The following is a 17,831-nucleotide window of genomic DNA, read 5'->3' on the forward strand; positions in this document are numbered from 1 at the left end:
TCTCCATTTTTCTTTGCCTGGAAAAGCAGTTTTGATGAATATAGTATTTCTTTGAAGTTTTCCTTTCAGCATTTTGACTATATCACCCAACTCTTTTTCTGGCATGCAAAGTTTCTATTGAAAAACTCACTAATAATCTCATAGGAGCATGCTTATAGATGACACATCACTTTTCTCTTGCTGCTTTGAAGATTCTCTTCTTTCATGTGATTTTCATAACTTTGCTTATTATCTGTCTTATTAGAGCTCACTTTATGCTTACCCTAGCTGAAGTATGCTAAGATTTTAATTTTTTATGGCTTTTTTCTTATATTTGAGAATATCTCAGTCATTTCTTACTGTATTCTTCAGCTCAACAATGTATGTTTTCTATGACTTTATTTTTTGTGATATTGTCATTTTCCTGATTTTATTTTGCTGTTTGTATTGTTCCCACTTGGCTCATTCAGCCTCATTCAGATGGTTATTTTTAATATTTTCAGGTAATTTCCACCTCTCCATTCCTTTCTGGCTGATTACTGGTCATTTATTTTGTTTCTTTAATTGGGCTATATTTTCCTGAAATTTTGTGTATGTTGTAACCTTTAGTTGGGATTTGAGCATTTAAAAAAGCCACCTTTCACAAACTTTATAAAGTGCCTTTGTCCTGGGGGACTCTGACACCAATTGACTTTCCTAGAGATTTAAGGGACCTCAAATACATTCTGAGGATTTTCTTTCCTTTTCTTTTCTTTTCTTTTTTTTTTTTTTTTGAGACAGAGTCTCACTGTTTCCTGGACTAGAGTGCCGTAGTGTCAGCCTAGCTCACAGCAACCTCCAACTCCTGGGCTCAAGCAATCCTTCTGCCTCAGCCTCTCGAGTAGCTGGGACTATAGGCATGCACCACCATGCCCAGCTAATTTTTTCTGTATATATTTTTAGTTGCCCATATAATTTCTTTCTATTTTTAGTAGAGACAGGGTCTCACTCTTGCTCAGACTGGTCTTGAACTCCTGAGCTCAAACAATCCACCTGCCTCGGCCTCGCAGAGTGCTAGGATTACAGGTGTGAGCCACTGCACCTGGCCCATTCTGAGGATTTTCTTTTGTGTAATTGTGTGTTTAATTTCTAGTTAAAGTAATTTCACCACATTTCATCTTAAGAAACTGTCATCATTTGCTACACATGTTCTCTGTTTGTGGTACTGAAGGCTCTCTGTTGCTGTAATGACTTTTTACCTTTGGTTTCAGTACATCTACTCTGTCTTTGAAACTATAGCACCATTCCTTTCAGCACTCTGTGTTATGAGACACAGAAACTGGGGTCTTTGGAAGGACCCCCAAAACCCAGACTGATCACACGGGTATTACTATTTTCTTTCTCTATTGAGGGAGAAGCTGGGGGTTGGGATTTTACTTCTATATACAACATTCTGTATTAAGGAAGAAAAGCCATGTTAGGCAAACATAACAAACATTTCTTCCCTTTCCATATGACTCTTGGTGTTGTGCTCTCCTGGTGTGTTGGAAGCTCTTACCTGCTTTTTAGAATTCCCACAAAAGCAATTTGGTCAGTATGGTTTTGTTACTTTTTTTTTTTTTAATCTAAAAGAGAATTATAGGATCTATATCGTATTATGCCATTTTGCTAATGTGCTTGGTATAATTTTAAATATTAAATTTATAATATATATTCATCAGATTGTAAAAAAAGAAATAAGTGGGATAATTTTTTATTTTTGAAATTTCTTTCAGCTAAGCCCTCTCATTCCACCCAGGACCATTTGCCAGAGCAAAGGATAAATGTTTCATTCCACAATGTGGTACTAAGAAGATATGAAAAGTGTGGCCTTGAGAATTTAAACTTAATGAAAGACTGGGAAATTGTGAGTGAGTGTAAGGAGCAGAAGGGATGTAATGATGGACTTCACCAACATTCAACAACTACCCATGCTAAAATCTTCCAACGTAATAAGTGTTTGAAAGTCTGTAAAAAATTGTCAAATCTAAATAGACATAAGATAAGACATACTGTAGAGAAATGTGTTAAATGTAAAAAATATGGGGAAGCATTTAACCAATGCTCACACGTTACTGAACATAAGACAATTCATAATGGAGAGAAACCTTACAATTTTAAAGAATGTGACAAAATCTTTAAATCTTGTTCAAGCAGTTCTAATCATAAGATAAATTTTACTGGTGAAAAATGGTATAAATGTGAAAATTATGGCAAAGCTTTTAACCATAGATTAAGTCTTTCTACACATAACAGAATTCATACTGAAGAAAAACTCTACAAATGTGAAGAATGTGGCAAAGCCTTTGCCCGGTACTCATACCTTACTAAACATAAGAGAATTCATACTGGAGAAAAACCCTACAAATGTGAAGAATGTGGCAGAGCCTTTGCCCAGAGCTCATACCTTGCTGAACATAAGACAATTCATAGTGGAGAAAAACCCTACAAATGTGAAGAATGTGGCAAAGCCTTTGCCCGGTACTCACACCTTACTGAACATAAGACAATTCATAGTGGAGAAAAACCCTACAAATGTGAAGCATGTGGCAAAGCCTTTGCCCGGTGCTCAGACCTTAGTAAACATAAGATAATTCATACTGGAGAGAAACCCTACAAATGTGAAGAATGTGGCAAAGCCTTTGCCCGGCACTCAGATCTTTATATACATAAGAGAATTCATACTGGAGAAAAACCCTACAAATGTGAAGAATGTGGCAAAGCCTTTGCCCGGTACTCGAACCTTTATATACATAAGAGAATTCATACTGGAGAGAAACCCTACAAATGTGAAGAATGTGGCAAAGCCTTTAACCTATCCTCAGACCTTAATAAACATAAGGGAATTCATACTGGAGAGAAGCCCTACAAATGTGAAGAATGTGGCAAAACCTATGTCTCATACTCAAGCCTTCGTAAACATAACGGAATTCATACTGGAGAGAAACCCTACAAATGTGAAGAATGTGGCAAAGCCTTTGCCCAGTGCTCACACCTTAGTTCCCATAAGAGAGGTCATATAAGAGAAAACCTACAAATGTGAAGAATGTAGTAAAGTCTTTAAATATTGCCCCATCCTTTCCTATCATATGACAATTCATATAGTAGGGAAGCCCTTCAAATGTGCAGAATGTTGGAAATCCTTTAAGTTATGCTCATGTTTCTAAACATAAGATAATACATACTGAAGAGAAACATTATAAAAGTGAACAATGTGGCAAAACCATTTACTAGTGCTTCAATATTTATAAACATAAGAAAATTCATACCAGAGAGAAAACATACAAATGTTAAGAATGCAACAAAGCCTTTACCTGGTCCACTTCCCTTACTGTACATTAGAGAAATCATACCTGAGAAAAGTCCTACTAAGGTAAGAAAAGTGAGAAAGCTTGCTCACATATTACCTGCCATCAGACAGTCATTCTGGTTAACAGCAATATAGGTGTTACAACTGTCAAAATACCTTTCATAAAATAAAAGTCTTAGAGTGTACCAGACTGTTTATGCAGAGAAAAAAATATCACAACTATAAAAAGTGGTACAACACCTTTACTTCTATCACAGACCTTCTTGTGCATGGGAAAATTTATACTGATAGGAAACCATATATCAACTGCTCAAACTTTAAGTTCAGAGAATTTGGATTTGAGAGGAACTCTACAAATGTAATGAATGCAAAAAACATTTGTTCATAAAACACAGTTTGTAAAACAGAACTTGTACTTTACAGATGCCATAATATGAAAAAAACCAATAAAAAATCAACTCTAAAGATCTGAGGATTCACAGTAGAAAGCATTAAGGCAATAATATTATCAGACATTACCCTAAAGCAGTGTGTAGATTGTATAGAATAATTTAACATTATAATTGTTAGATAATTTAAGTATATGTAAGTCTAAAAGGAGCATAAAATTGATTTTTATCTCACAGAGCTTGGACAAATTACTAACTCTCCAAGCTTCAGTTTCTTTATCTGTAAAATGGATCAACTATGGTTCCCTTCCCATAAGTATTGAGGTGTTAAATACAATCATTACTAGCTCTTGTTGTGCTCCATGTTGTGTTTTGTTCTATAGACTATGAAGTAGACAGATGATGGCTTATGGTAGGGCAAGGAGAAAGATTAGGTTCAAGCCAAAGATATTTCCAAGGAGAAGTATAACAAGTAAAGATCAGAGATGGTGCTGAGGTGCAAGAAGGAATGTCAAAGGCCTTCCATTTTAACTCTGGCGTCATGTGTATCTATAAATAAGAAAGACAACCTAACCAGGTGATCTCATTCATTGTTCCTTCCAGCTATGACATTGTCAAAATAGAGGGGAGAATGGAAATGTCATCCAAAGCCAAACACAAATGTCCACATTTGAACCAATTTTACACACAAAGGCCCAGAAATATGGAAGTTAAGAGAGATAAATTCTTGGTGGTAGGATTGTGAGTTAATTTAGTTTCTTCATTGATTTTTTTTCTCTTTTCTAATTTTTTTTTTTAAAGACTGAGTCTCACTCTGTTGCCCGGGTTAGAGTGCTGTGGCATCAGCCTAGCTCACAGCAACCTCAGATTCCTGGGCTCAAGTCATCCTACTGCCTCAGCCTCCCAAGTAGCTGGGACTACAGGCATGTGCCACCATGCCGAGCTAATTTTTTTCTATATATTTTTAGTTGTCCATCTAATTTCTTTCTATTTTTAGTAGAGATGGGGTCTCGCTCTTGTTCAGGCTGGTCTTGAACTCCTGAGCTCAAGCAATCCTCCCGCCTTGGCCTCCCAGAAAGCTAGGATTACACGCGTGAGCCACCATGCCCAGCCTTCTTTTCTAATTTTCTGTAATAAGTTTGTCAATCAGAACAAAACACTTTACAAAATATATCAATTTGTTCATATTTTTATCCACAAATTTAGGGTTATAAAGAAGGAAAAGAGGGAAGCAAGGAAAGAGAAAAGACACCCCAAACTGACACATGTTCTCAGAATAAGAAACCAGAAATCATCTGGGCAGGAAAAACACTGTTTCTGATGCACAAGGCCTAAGCTAGAAGAGCATTTTGAGATGGGACAGAGCTATCGTAGATTGTGAATGATTCAGAGACATTTTCTAGTTTTATTGTTTTTCATCCCTTCCCTCAGTTACCTACAGTTTCTCTCTCTCTTTTTTTTTTTTTTTTTTTTTTTTTTAGCTAAAGCTAATTTAATCTTCCTTTTAATATTTCATCTTGTTAATAAAACCCTGGACAAAACAATGGGATTAAAAGGGTTTTCTTCTTACATTTTCTCAACTTCAAAAACTAGCCTGTATTGAATGATCGCTTGATCTGGAATTTGGTATACAAAGCAGTTATTAGCATTCTGAGCAGGAATCTTTGTTTCAAGAATCTAAGTACTACAATTATTTGGCAGTGCAATTCCATTTTTGTGATTGGTCTTTAGAGAATTAGTTGTTAAAAAGGCTCAAAGATACAAGAAGATTCACAGAGAACTGTTTGTAGTGTTTAGAAATTGGAATAAATGAAGAAAGATAATTAGGGATTAAGCATTATAAATCATCCATATTAATTTATTCTTCATGATCATTTAAAATTGAAATATATCTGCAGTTACAGAACAAGTTGCATAGTATGATCCAACATGTATTTAAACAACAATATATGTGTGAGTATCTGTGTACATGTCTCTAAAAATAGTTCTTCAGGAATAAAGAAAACATTTATGTTTGTATTATATATCTTAGCTTTTCTCCTTTAACAATTAGCAGGTATGTTCAAATTTTTAAAAGGGAGGTCCATGGTCTTGATCTTTAAACTACAATGCCTTGTGTGGGGACAAAAGTGACTTTATTTTAAATGCTAATCCACCATGTAACTTATGACCAGCCCTGAGTCTGAGAATGCCTCAGAAATGTCTGGTTGACCTATTTCTCTTTATGTAGAAACACCTATTCAATGTAAGTTTTACCTCTCATCCAAAACAGCCCTGATGTTGCTGCATACATTACACACTGTGATGTCCGTAGACAACTGCACATTCCTTTCAGAGCATGTATACTTTCCCCCCAAGATATTACTATAAGCCCTGGGTCTGGGAGTTTGCAGTCTCAGGACTGTCTTGTGGCCTCCCTAGACCAAGCTTCTGTCCACAAATTTCCATCAAAAGTCACTCTTTACAAACAAACTGGATTTATTATCCTCATTCTTTGGTTTCTTGGCTCCTTTGGTATTAAATGTACAACCTTTTCATGGAACATCTTGACACCTCCCTCCACAACTTTTCAGTATTTCCCCTGGAAGTGTCTGTGTTGGCTGAGAGCACAGATGCAAGGAATCACCACACTGTCCAAGGTAGAGGTAAAACTTTCATCTTAACCTTGCTGGGCCCAACCCTGGGCTCCTGAGCAGACTGACTGTGACCTTGACTATGAATTCTAGAGTCTGGTTGGCCTACCTGGGTTTCATGTTCTTTATCAAATCCTTGACCTTTTCCAGGTGAATCTTCAGTGTTTCCAGGTGGCTTTGCTGCCTCATCTGGTCCAAGAGCTCATTGAGATGAACCTCTGGGACTGTTAGCTGCCCTCACCACAAGAGGAAGCAGAAGCAAGTCACCATATCTTGTAGACAATAAATGATATGCAGAGACCCTGTCACTGGAAGTGAAGCCCTGGCTTCCAGAAAGGCCCAGGGCTTTTTTTTCCCCCCATAGAAGGAGCTGAACCTCTGCCTACACACTTGTTTTTTCAGGGCCAGGACTCAGCAATCTCCTGTCTGGAATGTTGTTCCCTGCACACCTTGTACTTCCAAGACCCAGCTCAGAGGAGACTCCTCAGGGACACTCACCCACCTGGTCAGTCCCCTGCTACATTTTCCCATGACACCTGCTCCTCACTCTCCTTCTTACCAGTCATACTCAAAATCAGATGCTGGATGTGTCCCCACCCACACCCCAGACTGTGTCATCTTCTGCGGGGGGGTGTGACTGCCAGAGACAGATGCCCTATACCCACCTCCTCAGCCTATTGATCTTTCTCTCACACACATGATTTTCCAGACATGATTTGTTCCCAGCACACAGCTGAGACCAGGATGGGAACAAATTTCTGCTACTTCCCATCCGGTCTCATGACCAAGATAAACCTGTTTCCCATCAGTACAAGTTTTACAGCTTAAGCTTTTACATTTGGATCTAGGATGTGTTTTGAGTTAATTTTTGTTTCTGGCATGAACTATGGATCAAAGTTCTCATCGCTTTATTTTTCTTTTTGCATCTGAATCCTGGCTGGATACATGGGCCGCAGTGCGGGGCCCTCGGGGCTGATGACTGCCTGGGTGTGGCCCGGCCCTCATCCCCCTTGAGGATGCCCCAGTGTGGGGCCTGCACCTGCTTCTCACACTGCGCTTCTGCCCACGCTGCTGTGTCTTCCACTCAGGCTCCAGCTCCTGCAGCGACAGCACACTGGTGCCTGCCCGAGCCACGCAGCCTCCTGAAAGTAGCTGAAGGGGTCAGGGCTTTACCACACCGTCCACTTCACCAGGGCCTGTAGGGATTTCTGCAGTGGCAGAGCCCAGAGAAGGGGCCTGGAGGGCTGAGCTGCCCAGGGTGAGGAGGATGGCCCCACTCACTGGCCATTGATGGGCTCATTCAAAGGCCAGTGGAGGCCCCACATCTCAAGTACTTATTGTCACTGCCTGGGCACCATCCCTCAAGGTCAGCTTCTGGGCCCCCCCTTGGCTCATGCCCCTCCCTTTGGGGTAGTGTTTCTGTTCTCTCCAAGGACACACCCCTGATCTGGCTGCCCCTGAAGTTCCATCTCTCCACTTGTCCCATCTCCCACTGATGTGACTGAGGGAAAGAAGGTGGAGTTTTCGGCCTAGAAAAAAGAATGACCAGCCGTAGAAGCCAGCCTGAGCTCTCAGGTGGGCCATACTGACCTCTGGGTCATCTCTCCTTCTTTGGCCCTCACTGACTCACAGCATGTGGGCCGAAAGGCAAAGCTGTTGTGAAATCCACACTCCACCTCCCTACCATTTAAAAAATATATATGTATGTCATAATCTGGGTCAGGGGTCTGCAAACTGTGGCCTGAGTGCCAAATTGGCCCTCTGCCTACTTTTGTTTGGCTCTGTCGGCTAATCACAAAGTTTACATTTATAAATGGTTGAAAGAATTAAAATAACATTTAATGATGTGACAATGATATGAAATTCAAATTTCAGTGTCCATAGACAAGTGTTTATTGGAGCACAGCCACAGCCATTCGCATCTGCACTGCCTAGAGCTGCTTTTAGTGCTTTGAGTGGTTGCAACAGAGACCTGAGGGCCCTCAGAATCTAAAATATTTACTACCTTGGCCTTGACAGGAAATATTTGCCAACCCCTGCTGTAGAGGGGAGCATGGTGAGGTGGGGACTCCTTGCTCTGGTGTGGCCCTGCCGTGCCCTGACTCAGCAGGGCCTCCAGAGCACTCACTGCCTGGGATCCTTCTGATTGTCAAGTGAGGCTGAAGGAGGCAGCAGAATGAGCCTGGAGCCCAGCGCAGAGGGACTGCTGTGACTGGGGCTAGGATGACTAGGATGGTTGGATACACCAGTGACACTCAGGGTGGGTCCTCCAGGGGTGCACTCTGCTCACAGCCCGGGGACCAAGAGGCCCCTCCCAGCCTGGCTCCCCAGCTGCGTGGGTCCCAGGTTCCAGCTCCTCCTGCACCTGCCCTGGAAGAAGGACGCCCTCCCCACCCCACCTCCCCCTCCTCCCAGGGGAAGCCTTTGCCATCCAGCAGTTGCTTCTGGAGGGGACACCAGGACATGGCCTGCTCAGGGCTGGGGACTGGATCTTCACTCCAGGGTCTGGCCCTGCCCACTGAGCTCCACCCCCCACCGCATCCCTAAGAATCTCAGGGAAGCCCTAACCGCGGTGGGGACTCCGCCTTCCTGTGCAGGAGCGGAGCTCTGCCCACCCGCGCTCTCGCTGGGTCCCCCGGATTCACACTAGCCCTGCCTGATGGATGAGGAAACTCAGGCTCACAGAAGGGAAGGAACTTGCTGGAAGCCACAACCGGTGGAAATTGGTGTGGCAGGATCTAGGCCTGAAACCAGAACCGAGAAACTGCAGCCCTCACAGTCCTAAACCGCCTGCTGCACAGGCTCCGCCTTGCCGCCCCTGGGACTTGGCCTCCTATTTTGTGCAGAACTTTGAAACGGGCTCAGGGGCCAGCACGGAGTGCCAGCGGCTGGCAGGCTGTCGGGGGAATCTGGGCAGAAGCCAGGTGGGGTGTGCCCTGGGTGGGGGTCAGTGAGCCCAGCCCTTCAGCGGGAGCCCCCTGGGGGACACGGTTTCCTTCCCCTCCCCAAGGCTTTGCTTCTGAGGTTGCCGCTGCCCTAAAGAACCGCCCAGACTGCCCCAAAAGCCACCGAGCAGCGGGCAGAGCTGCGTGGCTCGGGGTCTTTCCAAGCTCCGTCCCCTCATCCCCGTGTGGGGCGGGGGCTCCAGCTTTGCAGCACTGGTGGGATCCGTGGGAGTCCGTGCCAGGGCGGCACAGCGTGGGGACAGCAGCCCGGCCTGCACCGCTGCGAAGCGCTGGGTCCGGATCTGCTCCCCACGGGGCCCAGGCGCAGGGCAGAGGCCGGACAGTTGCGGAGGAGCTGGCGGGGCCACAGAGCCTAAGACCCTGAAAAATGATTGGGCTTCTGTGGCAGTTTGGTTAGTTTAGTTTTGCCATGTATTTTACTTTAATTGACAAATTATGATTGTATATATTTGTGGGGTACAATGTGATGTTTTGATACATGTATGCAATATGGGATGATTAAATCAAGCTACTTACCATATCAGCCATCTCTCACTTATTTTTGTGTGTGTAGTGTGAATGTTTAAAATGTACTTGCAGCAATTTTTGTATCTACCTTCCCTTATTACCTGTAGTCACTCTGCTGTGCAGCACATCTCAAAGACCTATCCCTCTTCTGAGTTTCTCATCTAAAGTTTGACCAAGGAGGCAGGGAGGGCACGTTTTGTCAAAATATTTTCTTCTACATAGAACACCAGTTGCTGTCATCAGGGGGATTTGGAGCAGACCCAAGGTCTCCCCCGTCCCTAGACTCCAGGTGGAGAGAAAAGGGGCCCTGACAGCAGGGGCAGCTCTGTTTATAGAGGGAAGCATCACAGTAACCCTGTGGTGTGATTCCATTAAACCAATACCGTCAAGGACTATGCCAAGGACAGAGTGTCCAGGGTGAAGTCTGAGGTGAGCTGAGAGCCACAGCTTTATCACACACAGGCTTCCTGGAGGAGGAAACGTTGAGCTAAACCTGAGGCATGGACAGGATCACTGGGAGGGGCCCTGGAAGAGGGAGCAGCTTCAGAATGCTGAGGCCAGTGAGCCCCTGGGGTATGTGAGGAAGGAAGAAAAGCCATGATGGAGGCTGAAGGGTGCGTGTAGGGTGTTGGGGGCCAGAGAGGAGACATAAGGCCACCTCCATGTTCTCCTTCTTGAGTCCACAGGGAGTGGTGCCCACCTTGCAACGGGGCACATGGGCAGGCACCTCTGCCAGGTCTTCTCATACTGCAAGGGGACCCGCATCCTGCAGTCCATGTGGTGGGGAAGAAGCTCCTCCCCAGCAAAGTGCCTACATTTTGCCTGCAGCAAAAATGATGGACTCATGTCAAAACTTAACCTTACTCTTACAAGTTAAAAGACTGGTGACTTTCCTTTCAATTTTATTCTCTCTTGAATACCTCTCTCTCTCTCTCTCTCCCTCTCACCCTCTCTGCCCCCTACCTCCCTCTGTGGTATACATTTCTCTGGGGAAGCAAGCTCCAATCTTTTCAGCTTCCCTATTTGTAGACCCATGTGGCAAAGAAGGAAAGGGTCATCCTGACCAATAGAGAGAAAGGAATTCAGGCCTCATCCCAAACTGATATACACCAACAACACACCCGATTCAGCTGGGGAGCAACTTCTCTCCCAGTTGAGCCTCAGTTGAGACCACAGCCCAGCCTCATAAAAGACATTGAGGTAGAGACACCCAACTAAGCCATGGCCAGATGCCTGGTCCACAAAAGTAGGGACACAATCAACATTTGGAGTTTGAAGCCACTCCATTTTGAGATAATGTTGTCAGAGAGCAGCAGATAATGTCAGCCTGTCAGGCCACAGCATCTGACCCTGCCTTCTTCCCTCCTATGTCATCTCCTCCCAGGCTTGCCACAGCCACACCAGCTGCCTTTCTAATCTCCTCTGGCCACACTTCTTTCTGTCTGCACACTCTGCACGAGGGGTGCCTTCTCCCCGACACACTGTATCAGGGTTCTCCAGAGTGACAGAACCAATAAAATATACACAGATATGTAAGATGAGATTTATTGTGGGAATTGGTTCAAGTGATTATGGATACCAAGCAGTAGCACAACATGCCCTCTGCAAGCTGGGGAACCAGTAAAGCCAGTGGTGTAGCCCAGTCCCTGTCCAAAGGTCTGGGAAAAAGGGAAGCCAATGGTGTAACTGCCAGTCCAAGGCCAAAGGCCTGAGAACCAGGAGCTCTGATGTTCAAGCGTAGGAAAATGTAAATGACCCAGATCTAGAAGAGAAAATTCACCTTCCTTTACATTTTCCTTCTATTTGGGCCCTCAACAGATTGGATGCCTGCCCTAATGGAGACGGTGGATCTTCTTTGCTTAGTCTACTGACTCAAATGCTAATCTCATCAGTAAACACCCTCACAGACACAGCCAGACATAAGGTTTTCCAGCCATCTTAGCAGCCCTTAAAGCACTGAAGTGAGCACATAAAATAACCCTTACAGTCTATGTCTTGTCACCTTGGTACCCATGTGTATCTCCTTAAGCCATACTTGATCTATAAGTATAAACAATAACAAGGTCATGATTCCATCTACTATGATACAACTATCCTGTGTACAACTGAAAACCCAATTATCACTTCCCCAGAAGAAGATGTAAAGTTGTTGAGTGCTGTTTACTTTTCTCCTGATAACCGGTAATTTAAATACTATGATGTAAAATTAACAATACTTAAGCAATGATATAGGCTTGGTGTAGCGTTTCACACCTGTAACCCCAGCACTGTGGGAGGCCTTAGCAGGAGGATCACTTGAGTCCAGGAGTTTGAGACCAGCGTGGTCATCACAGTGAGACCCTCTTCTACAAAAAATTTTTAAAAACCCAGGTGTGGTGGTGCTTAGTTCTAGCCCCAGAAACACAGGAGGCTGAGACAGGAGGATTGCTTGGGGACGGAAGGTTGTGTCTATAGTGAGTTATGATAGTGCTACTGCACCAGCCTGGGTGACAGAACAAGACCCCATGACAAAAAATAAATACTGAGATGAGACAATACATCATATATTACATGAAAAGGGAATAAGAACAAAAGGGGACAGATATTTGCACAATGTATGTATATACATTCACAAAAGTACTCATAATGAAACAAGAAAAAAATGCTCATGACAATCATAGTCCTCCTTTCTGTAACTGATACCACGACTGTACCTGGCATCTATAACTAGTTTCTTCACTACTCACTATGCAGTTTTTTTACCTTCAGCAAGAACCTCACATGCTCATAGTTCTTTACCTGGCGGGGTGGACCAGTTCTTTATTCCAGAGGTGACTGGGCCATTTGTAGTCCTGCCTGGACTGGGTTTCCATTAACCATAATCCCAGGCCACGGTAATACTCACAGAAGCCCTGAGACATCTCCTGTGTTACAGACACACTCTTCCTTTCCTCCAGTGTGGGGCAGCAGTCCAGTTGCTGTTTGGTGGTCAGCACCAATCACTCAGCCAGCACCATCGCTCCCTCTTTTACTGTCAATTCAGAAGCATAAGGAGCCCAAGTGGCCAGGTGCAGTCTTAACCTCCAGGTCAATAAAATCATAGTGTCTCCTTGTAGGAGCAGTCCTCCCTCTATGGCTAGTACTTTTATGCCCGAAGAGTCTAAAGTTATGGAAATAGAAAGCAAATGTTTGGCTGGTGGGTCACAGGGTAATACTGAGTGGTGCCCCTCCCATTTCCACCCCTTGATTGCTGCACCCAGGCATCTTGGGTATAAGACAAATGACACCATGTACTGTTTGCTGATTAAGAGCATGTACAGCCTTCTGGAGAACCTTCCCTAGCCATGCAAGAATTGCCACCTAGCTTGTTCTGTAACCATGTCTTAAAAATGTGTTTCCACCATTCTATCAAGCCAGCTGCTTCAGTGTGGTTGGGACGTGGCAAGACCATGAATTCTATGAGCATGTGCTCACTGCCACATTTATCTGGCTGTGAAGTGATTCCTTGGTGCGAAGCAATGTTGCATGGGGTATCATGATAATGGAGAAGGCATTCTGTGAGTCCATTAATGGAAGTTTTGACAGAAGCATTGTGTGCAGAGAAGGCAAATCCATATGCAGAGTAAATGCCTGTTTCTGTAAGGACAAAATGCCGTTCGTTCCATGACTGAAATGGTACAATGTAATCAACCTGCCACCAGAAACCTGGCTGATCACCCAGGGCAATAGTGCTATATTTGAGGCTCAGTATCGGTCTCTGCTGCTGACAGACTGTGCGTTCAGGGGTGTTCAGAGCCAGGTTGGCTGGGTGAGTGGAAGTGCACCTTGCTAAGCCCAAATATAACCTTCATCCCTGCCACCATGGCCACATTCTTCAAGATTCTTATGGGCAATGATGAGGTGGCTAGAATAGAGGCTGAATGGTACCCACAGAATGGGTCATCCTATCCACTTTGTCATTAGTCCTTCTCTGCTCTCACCCTTTGATGGGCACTAACGTGGGAAACATATATCTTCACAGTTTTCTTGCCCATTTGGACATATCTATTTTCATAGCTCTTCCCCAAATTTATTTGTCACCACTTTTTCTAACAATGTTGCTTCCAAGTGCTTGTCCCTCCAGCCAAAACTTTGGACACAGCCCATGAACAGGTATATAACTGCACATCTGGCCACTTATCTTTCCAAGCAAAGTGAACACCAGGGACACTGCTTAAAGTCCTGCTCACTGGAAGGAATAATCTTCAAAAATGTCTTTCAGGGATGTCCCAGAGAAGGGCTACAGTCCTAAACTGTCCACTTTGGGGTACTATCTGTATGTATTGCAGAACCATCTGTGAAGCAGACCTGAGTCTCCCCTTCCTCTGTTAACTGATTATCGGGAACTCCCCATGAGCCCTTAGGGGATGGGAGAGAGAAGACAGTGTAGCAGGTTTGGGGACCATGGCATTTGGATGACTTTTTCATGTAACTTACTTGTGCCTTCAGGGCGCAGTGGGGCTCAATCATGTGCACACCACTGTCATTTGATAATGGGGTGGTGCTCTGCAAGTACAACTTCATGGCTTGGTGGATCAGATTACAGCCTGCACATAATGGACATCTGAAGTCGTATGGCAAGTAGGTGGCCCATGGATAACCGTTCAGTACCTACTAAGGCTGAGTAGCAGGGCAAGAGCTGTTTCTCTAAAGAGGGGTAGTTATCTGCAGGGGATGGCAGGGATTTGTCCTAACATCCTGAGGGTCTTAGCTGTTCTTCACCTATAGGGACCTGCTAAAGGCTGAAAAAGTATTCTTAAGTGTTACTGATGCTTCAAACATAATTATATTTGATAGGTTATATGGCCCAAGTGTCAGAGCAGCTTGCATGGCAGCCTGGACCTGGTGCAGGGTCTTCTATTCTGGCCTCACTAAAAACTAGCAGCATTTTGAGCCACTCAGTAAGTGGGCTGGAGTTACACACCCAAATGAAGAATATATTGCCTCCAAAAAAAAAAAAAAAAAAAAAAAGCCCACTAGGTGCTGTGTCTCTTATTTGATTGTAGGAGGCTTCAGATACAACCACTTATCACTCACCTTAGAAGGCCTATCTCAGCACACCCCACACCAATGGGCCACTAACAGTTTTACTGAGGACGAAGGTCTCTGAGTTTTAAGCAGATTTATTGTCCACTTCCTGACACATAGATATCTTAACAAGAAGTTTAGTGTAGTTTCTACTTCTTGCACACTAGGTTCACTCAGCATAATATCGTCAATGAAATGGTCCAGTGTGATATATTGTGAAAGGAAAAGGTGATCGAGGTCCCTGTGAACTGCATTATGACACAGGACTGGAGAGTTGATATGTCCCTGAGGGAGGACAGTGAAGGTGTAGTGCTGCCCATCCCAGCTGAAAGCAAACTGCTTCTGACGGGCCTTATCGACAGGCATCAAGATAGACACGTCAGCCAGAGCAATAGCTGCAGACCAGGTACCGCAATATGCTAATTTGCTCAAGAATTAATCCCCATCTCTCACAGCTACATCTATTACAGCCATATCTGCTATCAGCATCAGCATTTGTTTAAGCCAAAAATAATCCACTGTTATTCTCCAACAGTCATCTGATTTCTGCACAGGCCATATAGAAAAGTTTCATGGAGATGCAGTGTGCATCCACCCTGCATCTCTTAAGTTCTTGACACCTTGGATAATGGCACTAATCTCTTCAATCTCTCCAGAAATGCAGAATTACTTTTGCTTTACTATTTTCCCAGGAAGAGGTAGTTCTAGTGGTATCTTCTTGGCCGTTCCTACCATAATAGCTCTCACTCCACAGGTCAGCGCACAAATGTGGAAATTCTGTCAGCTGCTGAGTATGTCTATTCCAATTGTGTATTCTGGAACTGGAAAAATAACCACAGGTTGGGTTCTGGGACACACTGGCCTCACTGTGAGATGGTCCTAAGCAAAAACTCCATTGATAATCTGCTCCCCTTAAGTTCTTGCTGTGACAAGTGGCCACACTGATATTGAGGATTTTCAAAATTAATGTCAGTTCACAGCCAGTGACCAGTAGGCCCTGAGATATCTGCTTGTTTACTTTTCCCCAATGCACAGTCACTCTGGTAAAAGAATGTTGGCCCCTTCGGGGAAAGCTATGAAAAAAATTAACTATATAAATGTTTTGGCAGTGTAACAGGGCGCTACCTCAAGGATACTTGGCCTCCCCATCATTTAAAGGGTTTGGGGTCTGTAAACTGGCTTGAGCCTCTGGAATGTCTGAGAGACCATGGTTTTCTGTTTTTATGATTCAGTTAGACTTTTGATTACTCAGCTTAGCAGTTTGCTTACATCAATAAGAATTTCTGAATTTCTTAAAGAGCTTCAGCTCAGGTTCTTGTCATGGCCATTGATATTCTATTGCAGTTTTCTACTCATCATTCCTTGGCCCCAGGAGTCCACAACTCTCCAGCTCCATTACAGTGTTCAAGTGCTATGAAGTCCACCCTGCCTTCTGCAGCTCCTTCCAGCCTGAGATCCACATGATGCCACCACTGCCCATCTGAGCTCCAAGTGAGGCAAGACAAAAGCAGCCCTTAGGGCAGCCCACAGACAGGTGGAACATTTCAAATATATTCTATTCTCCTTCTGTCCTGGTACAGGGAACAAAGAATTGGTCAGCTTTCTCCAGTCCATGCTGTGCTGTGCAAGGAAGGTGGTGGGGAAGGGTGAGTAAAAACCCATGAAATTTTCTACTGTGTTGCATATGGCTTTTTTCTTGATTGGACATTGGCTTGTTTGCTGTAAATTTTTGTCTAGGTTACAGAGCTCCCTATAAAGTTTATTCAGTCCATTGTTTGTTTGAATGTTCATGTCAGGGAATGAAGCCTGGTGCTAACTAGTTTTCTGTCTTGAAGATGTCACTCAAAGTTATTCTTATCTTGACGGTGATGTTATTATAGCTTCTTAACAATCAGTGAGTTGCAGCAGTGTGTCTTTTATAAATTGATATTATTTATTTCATTTTTGTGGCTTCATAAAAACAAACAGAGTTCTGTCCCTTAATGTGCCTTGCAAACTTCTGTTTTTATTTCATGTGTGTAATTTCTAAAATCAGTTTTTGTATTATATCTCTGTCACTGTTATCAGTCTAGTAATGCATTCTCTTTCCTCATGTATAGGTCTATTCCTCCATGCTGTACCTTCTGGAGGTAATTTTATCAGTGCCTGTCAGGGAATTTGTTTATACTTTGCAGTATTCCAAGTATATAGATTTGCATGGCAGTAGTTGGAAGAATCAGAAAAAATAGAGTAATGATGCTTTGGAGCATTTCATAATTCTCTAAGTTCTAGAGTTCTCTACTTTAGTGAGAACAAAATTAATATATATGCCATTCTTACCACTCATATTTAGTTTGTGAGACAAATGCTGTACAGTATTCAAAGTAAATTAGGAAACTCTTCCATTTGACTTGGATTTTATCAAGGTGGCACACTGAACCATCCTCCTCTTTTGCCTCGATATGTAGGTAGAGAGAAAGAAGAATTTTTGTAGGAGAATATACAACATAACATTTTAAGATGGTAATTGTATCAATAGATGAAAATTTTTTAATCAGAGGAGTTAATATTTACCAAGAAAATTCAATATATTAGGTATTATTCCAAGCCAATTTCACATATAGCATAATGTAAGAGTTACAATGTATAACACAAAGATTCATGGAAAAAAGAAATTGAAATATTTATAATTGAAATATTTATATTCACTTAGAAGAGACATTCTTCTAAGTGAAGTATCACAAGAATGGAAAAACAAACACCACATGTACCAACCATTAAATCGGAACTAATTGATCCATACTTATGTGCACATATGGAAATAACATTCATCATAAATCAAACAGGTGGGAGGGGGAGAAAGGACAGGTAAATTCACATGTAACAGGTACAATGCACTGTATCTGGATGATGGGCACACTTTGACTCAAATCGTACAAAAGAAATTTATTTAACCAAAACATTTGTACCCCCATAATATTCTGAAATAAATTTCAAAAGGAAA

The 17,831-nt window shown here is 43.1% G+C and overlaps 1 pseudogene; it reads left to right on the forward strand.

The window, feature by feature from the left end:
- LOC138382429 (zinc finger protein 98-like) overlaps positions 1–2,958 on the forward strand; it is a 34,167-nt pseudogene extending 31,209 nt beyond the window's left edge.
- Positions 2,959–17,831: the final 14,873 nt, after the last annotated feature.

Source organism: Eulemur rufifrons, chromosome 4 (genome assembly GCF_041146395.1).
Source record: "Eulemur rufifrons isolate Redbay chromosome 4, OSU_ERuf_1, whole genome shotgun sequence".
NCBI lineage: Eukaryota > Metazoa > Chordata > Mammalia > Primates > Lemuridae > Eulemur > Eulemur rufifrons.